The sequence below is a fragment of the Aegilops tauschii genome, chromosome 7 (genome assembly GCF_002575655.3).
Source record: "Aegilops tauschii subsp. strangulata cultivar AL8/78 chromosome 7, Aet v6.0, whole genome shotgun sequence".
Classification (NCBI taxonomy): domain Eukaryota; kingdom Viridiplantae; phylum Streptophyta; class Magnoliopsida; order Poales; family Poaceae; genus Aegilops; species Aegilops tauschii.
In genome coordinates this window covers 35,517,518-35,526,482 of record NC_053041.3, presented here as the reverse complement: position 1 = coordinate 35,526,482, position 8,965 = coordinate 35,517,518, and the positions used below count along the sequence as shown (strand labels likewise).

At 58.6% G+C, this 8,965-nt stretch overlaps 1 pseudogene; it reads left to right on the top strand.

Moving 5' to 3' along the window:
- The first annotated feature begins 1,533 nt into the window (after positions 1-1,533).
- On the top strand, positions 1,534-8,637 carry LOC109745303 (serpin-Z1C-like; annotated as a pseudogene).
- The last annotated feature ends 328 nt before the right edge of the window (positions 8,638-8,965 follow it).

The following is an 8,965-nucleotide window of genomic DNA, read 5'->3' as shown; positions in this document are numbered from 1 at the left end:
AAAATGGAGCTTGGAGCAACAATGGAGCTTAGGGTTGGAAGAGGTAGTCAACTCGGAGAAGAAGACACCCCTTATATACTGGTGGGACAAATCCAACCGTTATCCACCAACCCAGCCTGCGCAGCGCGGTACTACCGCAAGGGCATGCGGTACAACCGTAGAGCCCCGCGGTACTACCGCCCGAGCAGCACAAACCTGAACAGCCCAAACGCACTGAAGCGAAGGGCGGTAGAACCGCTGGCACGGTACTACCGCCCGAGCAGCACAAACCTGAACAGCCCAAACGCACTGAAGCGAAGGGCGGTAGAACCGCTGGCGCGGTACTACCGCTCCCCCTTGCGGTACTACCGCAAGGCAGGGAAGTTCCAGATTTTGGGAAGGCACGAACATATAAAAATACATCCGTGGCAACTTCCGCTGAGTTGGGGTCGATGCAAAAATCCGACATGGTACTACCGCACATGGCATACGGTACAATCGTGCAGGGAGCGGATGTAAAAAATTACATCCGCCCCTACTTCCGCTCATGTCGCTGTGCCAGGCCAAGACACATGGTACTACCGCGTAGGGCGCGGATGTAAAAAATTACATCCGCCCCTACAGCGGCACGAGCAGCCGAGCCTGGCCAGAGTGGAGCCGGTGAAGACGAGGATGTGTTACCGAAGTTCCTTCCTTTTGAGGGGAAGTACGTCTCCGTTGGAGCGGTGTGGAGGCACAATGCTCTCCAAGAAGCCACTAGGGCCACCGTATTCTCCTCACGCCCTCACACAATGCGAGATGCCGTGATTCCACTATTGGTGCCCTTGAAGGCGGCGACCAGACTTTTACAAACAAGGTTGGGGCAATCTCCACAACTTAATTGGAGGCTCCCAACGACACCACGGAGCTTCACCACAGTGGACTATGGCTCCGCGGTGACCTCAACCGTCTAGGGTGCTCAAACACCCAAGAGTAACAAAATTCGCAAGGGATTAGTAGGGGGAATCAAATTTCTCTTGGTGGAAGTGTAGATCAGAGCCTTCTCAACCAATCCCTAGAGAATCAACAAGTTTGATTGGCTAGGGAGAGAGATCGGGCAAAAATGGAGCTTAAGGTCGGAAGAGGTAGTCAACTCGGAGAAGAAGACACCCCTTATATAGTGGTGGGACAAATCCAACCGTTATCCACCAACCCAGCCTGCGCAGCGCGGTACTACCGCGCCAGGGCTGCGGTACTACCGCAAGGGCATGCGATACAACCGCAGAGCCCCGCGGTACTACCGCCCGAGCAGCACAAACCTAAACAGCCCAAACGCACTGAAACGGAGGGCGGTAGAACCGCTGGCGCGGTACTACCGCTCCCCCTTGCGGTACTGCCGCAAGGCAGGGAGGTTCCAGATTTTGGGAAGGCATGGACATATAAAAATACATCCGTGGCAACTTCCGCTGAGTTGGGGTCGATGCAAAAATCCGACACGGTACTACCGCACATGGCATACGGTACTACCGTGCAGGGAGCGGATGTAAAAAATTACATCCGCCCCTACTTCCGCTCATGTCGCTGTGCCAGGCCAGGACTCACGGTACTACCGCGCGCATGGGATGGTACTACCGTGTAGGGCGCGGATGTAAAAAATTACATCCGCCCCTACAGCCGCACGAGCAGCTGAGCCTGGCCATAGGCCATGGTACTACAGCTCCTAAGGAGCGGTACTGCCGTGGGCACCTGCGGTACTACTGCAGGGGCCTGCGGTACTACCGCTCCGAAGAGCAGTACTACCGCATGCCCGAGAACAGCAACACTAGGAATTCTTCTTTTTGCATAAACATGACGAAACGGAGGATGCTCCAAAGAGCTAAGGGAAAGACGGTGCAAAGGAGTAAACGTGTACATGATGATTCCACTCAAGCCTTTCCAAAGCGGACCCCCTCTTAATAGTACGGCCTTTCTACGACTCAAAACCACCGAAAAGAAACGTAGAAAAAACGCCGTCTTCAAAAGTCTTCGTGGGGCGCCAAACCGTCTTGTGCCTAGTGATGAAAAGTCTGAAATACTAAGGCACACGATTAGTCCGCAAAAGCATTGTCATCAAGCAGCAAAACACCTTAGGGATAAATATGCCCTTACAGGCGTTCTAGTCCACAAACCCCTCAAACCACGGAACAACGCCTTTGCCTCGTGTTCTTCCGAGTGTTCAAGATTCTTCAGGGCGTGCGTAAGCTCATCGTTCTCTCTGTTGGACATGAACACCCCCGTTCGAGCCTCTTCTATTGCAACAAGTAAACTGTCGATAGCTCCTTTAAGATTTGCCCGCTCCAAAACCTCGCCTGTCTTTGGGTCCAACTTCCCCCCATGCGCATAGAACCAAGTCCTGCACCTGGGGCCCAGCTCAATGTAACTCGAGTGACCCCTGCATCCATCATCTCTTGCTCAGCGAGATCCCACTTAGGCCGGGCCACCTCGTAGCCACCTGGCCCCAGCTTATGGTACCACTGCTTTTTTGCGGCATTAATCTTGTTTATTCTTGACCGTTCCTGAGCTACTTCCGATTCCTTGAATTTCACGAAAGCGTCCTAGTAATCTCTTGCCTTCTCCAGTGTTGCCTTAAATTCTAGAGTCTTCTTTCCTGTATTGACGTACGCGGCGCTCGCCTCCATGGTCGCATCCTTCGTCCTCGCCGGCCAGGGGTTGGCCCAGGCCCACGGAGCCAACCGGCATCTCGGTCGACGCCTCGCTACTCCTCAATCCTACCTTCGCCGACACGGCCGCCGTTGTCTACAAGGCCGACGTTCGATTGGTAGACTTCAGCAACAAGCCCAGGGAGGCGACGACGGAGATCAATGAGTGGTTCGAGAGCAAAACACGCAGCCTCGTCAAGAACATCATCTTTGAGCTCGATTGCGACGGATCCACGGCGCTCGTCCTCGGCAACTCGGTCTTCTTCAGCGGCTACTGGAACTCCCCCTTCTTCTCGGGGGCCACCGAGGAAGGCCCGTTCTATGTCAACGCGTCGCCGGAGGATCACACTATTCGCGTGCCGTTCATGACGGGTAGCCCGTTTCAGCAGATCGGCGTACACCCCGGCTTCAAGGTCCTGCGCATGCCCTACCATGGCTGCGGCGGCGACGGTGACCCGTTGTTTGCCATGTACATCTACCTCCCCGACGACCGCGACGGCCTGCCCGCGCTCGCGCGAACGCTCAGTGCCAGCCCCGACGCGCTCCTGCACAGGTCGGTCGTGCCGGAGCAGCCCGTCCCATTGGGCTAGCTCAAGATCCCCAAGTTCGAGGCGTCGCTGAGAGTGGAGGCGTCGCGGATTGTTGAACATGTGTACATGTACATAGGTCTGGGTTCTGTATGCAGTACCTGTAGTATCTGTCTCCCTCTGTATGTACGTGTATCTTAGGAGACAAGATACCGGTCGCACCCCTTGTACCTATATATATGTGCGTAGTGCACGATCAATCAATCATCGATGCACCAAATCATTCTCTACATTGTATCTATCGCAAGTCGATCTTCCAACTTCCGCTAACCCTAGCCGCCGCCTCGGGCCGCCGCCGCCGCCGCGACATCCCGCCGCCGCCGCCACCACCCCTCCTCCCCGCGCGCCACCTCCCCACCGCGCCTCCACGCCACGCCGCCCCTTCCCGCCGCGCCGCCTGCCTCCCGTCGCCGCGCCGCCTCTCCTTAGCCGCGCCGCCGCCTCCCTCCCCACGATCTCATCGCCATGTCTTCCAACGCCTCCACCTACTCCAGCCCCTTCGCCGTCGACCCTGCCGAGATCCGCGCCATCAACGTCCATGCACGCGTCCCCGTGACCCTCGACGCCCCCAACTCCACGTACTTCGCGTGGAAGACGTACTTCACGTTGCTCTTCCGCGAGAACAATCTCGTGGATCACGTGGATGGCACCATGGACTCCCACACCATGGTGGACGACGCCGAGTGGACCGCGATCGACGCCACGATCATCCGGTGGTTCTTCACCACCATCTCCAAGGACTTGTTCCACACGGTCGTGAGCGCCGGCGACGACGCCCGCGCCATGTGGGTCAAGCTGAACGGCCTCTTCACCGACAACCAGCTTCAGCGCCGCGTTTTTTTGCAGCAGGAATTTTTTGACTGTCACCAGGATGAACAGTCCATTGATGACTACTGCCGCCGCCTGAAGACGTTGGCGGACGAGCTCCGTGATATTGGAGCCAAGGTGGACGATGACCTCCTCCTCAGCACGCTCACCGCCGGCCTCAACAAGGACTTCGGCAACGCCGCCTCTAACCTCACCTTGATGCCGGAGCCCTCCTTCCCCAAGTTTGTGGCGTACTTGCGGTTGGAGGAGCGCCGGATGAAGGGGGTCAAGAAGCGTGTGCAGCACCACGCCCTCACCGCAGGCACCTCCCGCGGCGCCCCTCCACCGACCGCCCCACCCGCGCCGCGCCAGCAGCCGCCGCCACCAGCGCCTCCGGGGTACTTCCCCCTCCCGCCCGCGCCTCCCGCCCCTCCCGCTGCCCCCCAGCAGCCGGGTGGCGGGCGCCGCGGCAACGGCCGCGGGGGCGGCCGCAAGCAGCAACAGGCGCCGGGGGGGGGGGGGGCGTCAGCAGCAGCAGGTGACTCCCCCATGGACGTACGGCACCAACCCGTGGACCGGCGTCGTCCACGCCTACTCCATGCCGGTCCCTCGGGCTCCGGCTCCGGGCATCCTTGGGCCCCGCCCGGCGGGTCACCAGGCCCTCTTCGTCGGGCAGAACGCCGCCCCCTACAGCGGCTATGGTGCTGCCCCCCCGCCGGCGCCCGCCTATGGGTCCGCGCCGGCCTATGGCGCCGCCGCCGCGCCGGCCTATGGGACCGCGCCCTCCTACGGCGTCGCCGCCGCTCCGGCCTACGGAGGGTTCTACCCTCCTCAGGCGCCGCCGCCGTGGGACCCGGCCTTGCTCGCTGCACTGCACTCCGCCCCGTCACCGAGCTCCTATGGTGGCGGTGGTGACTGGTACATGGACTCGAGCGCCACTGCTCACATGACTGCTCATCCCGGTAACCTCACATCTGCCACTCCCGTTCATACTCCCACCCGTATCACCGTTGGTAACGGTTCCTCCCTACCCATTACTCACGTCGGTCATATGTCTTTTCCTTCTACTTCCACTCCTGTGCATATGTCTAATGTTCTTGTGTCTCCTGACTTAGTCACTAATCTTGTTTCCGTTCGTCGCCTTGCTCGTGAGAATCCTATAACTATTGAATTTGACGATATCGGTTTTTCTATGAAGGACGCCCGTACACGGATGGTGCTCCACCGATGTGATAGCCCGGACGAGCTTTATCCAGTGCATCCCTCCGGCGCCACCACCACCCGTCGCCCCGCCGCCTTCGCCGCCAGTGTCGATCTTTGGCATGCCCGTCTTGTTCATCCCAACTCCACCGTTATGCGTCAGATTCTTCAAAGTTTTTCTTTCTCACGTAATAAAGTCGACGATCACTCTTGTGAGGCTTGTCGTCTTGGCAAGCACGTTGGTCTTCCCTTTAGCGCGTCTACAAACATTTCCACCTTTCCATTTCAGTTATTGCATAGTGATGTTTGGACGTCCCCGGTTGCTAGCAACACGGGCTATTTATACTATCTGGTGATATTGGATGATTTTACTCATTATGTGTGGACCTTCCCTCTCCGTCGCAAGTCCGACGCTCTTGCCACACTCACAGCTTTTTATTCATATGTCAGCACACAGTTCGGTCGTCCTATTCTCGCCTTGCAAACTGACAACGGCAAGGAGTTTGACAACGTCGCCGTCCGCAATTTACTTGCGTCCCACGGCACCATCTTTCGCCTCACCTGCCCCTACACGTCTCAGCAGAATGGTCGCGCCGAGCGCGTCCTTCGCACGCTTAATGACTGTGTCCGCACGTTGCTCTTCCACTCCTACGTGCCTCCTCGGTTCTGGCCGGACGCGCTCGCGACCGCCAGCCTCCTCATTAACATTCGCCCCTGTCGTTCCCGCTGGAACTACACCCCTCACCAGCTCCTCTTCGGTGCGGTTCCATCTTATGATGGTCTTCGCATTTTCGGGTGTCTCTGTTATCCTAGCACCACGTCCACTGCTCCTCACAAACTCGCGCCCCGGTCCCTTCCTTGCATCTTCCTTGGCTATCCTCCCAACACCAAAGGTTACCGGTGCTATGATCCAGTCTCCCACCGCGTTTTCACTTCGCGGCATGTGTACTTTGATGAGCTTGTGTTCCCGTTTCAGCAGGTACCGTCATCTTCGGAGTCTCCTGCGGCGCGGTTCGTCCCTGCCTCCACCTCTGGCGGACCGCCCAGCCGCGCCCCGGGTCCGGCTCTGCCCGCGCTCCCCGCGCCGGTGGCCCCTGGCGCTGCAGCCCCTGCCGCGGCCCCCCGATGCAGCGGCCTCCTCGGCTGCCCCCGCGGCCCCCGTCGCGGCCCCCGACACCGCGGCCCCCGTTGTCGTGGCCCCCTCGGCCGGCACCACCGCGGCTCCCTTGGCGGCTCCCGTCGCCACGGCCGCACCCCTCACCGGTGTGGTCACTCGGGCTCGGACTGGGACTCTGCGTCCCAGCACGCGCTACTCGTCGGACGAGTACGCATGCGCGGCTTCTACCTCGCCGCCGTCACCGCTCCCCACCTCCGCTCGCGCAGCCCTTCGGGATCCGAACTGGCTAGCTGCGATGCGTGAGGAGTTTGACGCCCTGCAGCGCAACCGTACGTGGCAGCTTGTCCCGCGGCCACCCCGTGCTAATGTCATCACTGGCAAGTGGGTCTTCCGCCACAAGACTCGCCCCGACGATTCTCTCGAGCGCTACAAGGCGCGTTGGGTGGTGCGCGGCTTTCGCCAGCGCGCCGGCATGGACTTCACCGACACCTTCGCCCCGGTTGTTAAACCGGGCACGATTCGCGCGGTTCTCCAGCTTGCTGTTTCTCGCGCTTGGCCTGTCCACCAGCTCGATGTGTCTAATGCTTTCTTGCATGGCCATCTCGCCGAGCAGGTGTTCTGTCAGCAGCCGACTGGTTTCGTCGACACCGACTATCCGGACCACGTGTGCTTGCTCTCTCGTTCTCTCTACGGGTTGAAGCAGGCACCTCGGGCCTGGTACCAGCGGATCGCGGCCTTCCTCCAGCAACATGGGTTCCGATCCACACGGTCCGATGCCTCCCTGTTTGTCTACCACCAGGGCCACGCCACCGCGTACCTCCTCCTGTACGTCGATGACATCATCCTGACTGCGTCCTCGCCAGCGCTTCTTCAGCAGATCACAGCTCGCCTCGGCACCGAGTTCGCCCTCAAGGACTTGGGGGCTCTCCACTACTTCCTCGGCATCGAGGTAGTGCGCCGGGCTACTAGCTTCTTTCTGCACCAGCAGAAGTACGCCTACGAGCTTCTGGAGCGAGCGGGCATGCTTAATTGCAAGCCTGCTTCCACGCCTATCGATACGAAGGCTAAGGTGTCCGCCGTCGAGGGCTCTCCGGCGTCCGACGCTCCCTTCTACCGCTCCATCGTCGGTGCGCTTCAGTACCTCACACTGATGCGTCCGGACATTCAGTATGCTGTCCAGCAGGTGTGCCTTCACATGCATGCTCCTCGTGACACCCATTGGGCTCTCGTGAAACGTATACTTCGATACATACGTGGCACCACAGCCATGGGTCTCACCCTGACGGCCTCGCCAGACACCAGCCTTGTCGCCTACTTCGACGCCGACTGGGCTGGGTGTCCCGACACTCGACGCTCCACTTCCGGCTACTGCGTCTACCTCGGGCCCTCTCTGATTTCGTGGTCGTCTAAACGACAACCCACGGTCTCACGATCGAGCGCCGAGGCCGAGTATCGGGCCGTGGCCAACGCCGTCGCGGAGTGTTCCTGGCTACGACAACTACTCCAGGAGTTGCTATGTGAGGTCACCAAGGCGACGCTCGTCTACTATGATAACGTCTCCGCGGTGTACCTCGCTGCCAACCCTGTCCATCACCGACGGACGAAGCACATCGAGCTCGACATCCACTTCGTCCGGGAGCACGTCGCCCTTGGTCGTGTTCGTGTTCTACATGTGCCCACCGATCAGCAGTTCGCCGATGTGATGATGAAGGGACTACCCACCTTGACTTTCGAGGGCTTTCGGTCCAGTCTTTGCGTCACCGGCGACGCTTCGACTGCGGGGGTGTTGAACATGTGTACATGTACGTAGGTCTGGGTTCTGTATGCAGTACTTGTAGTATCTGTCTCCCTCTGTATGTACGTGTATCTTAGGAGACAAGATACCAGTCGCACCCCTTGTACCTGTATATATGTGCCTAGTGCACGATCAATCAATCATCGATGCACCAAATCATTCTCTACACGGATGCTGCGGAACCTGGGGCTGGAGCTGCCGTTCCACCGCTCCGGCGACTCGTTCTTGGAGTTGCTGAGCCCGCCGGCGCCTCCGGTGGCCGTGTCGTCCGTGGTCCACCAGTGCGTCGTCAAAGTCGATGAGCGCGGGACCGTGGCCGCCGCAGGCACCGTGGCGCTGTCGGCGGGGTTTGGCATGGTTCGTGATCGCCGTGTGGATTTCGTGGCAGATCATCCCTTCGCCTTCTTCCTCATGGAGGATGTCAGTGGCGTGGTGGCATTCGCAGGCCATGTCATCAATCCTTTGGGCCACTGATCGATCGATTACCAGCTCTGCTCTGCTAGTCCTTTTGCTGAAGTAACTGAATTGTTTGTATCCTTGTTGGTGTAACAGCGGAAGCAGAATGATCTCGATCTTCTGTAATAAAAGTGGGAAGGGATTACTAGTTTAGAAAATTAGATGATACCTCGCGGTTTGCTGTGGGAATTTGTTGCTATATATTTTAATGCGATTTGGTTGAATGAAATTTTGCCAAGGTAATTTGTTCTCTTTAGCAATGCACAATACTGCGATCCATGAAAAAATAATGCAATCTTGCTAACAAAATGGTGGAATATGAGTTTACCTCCAGTGGGTAGTAAGA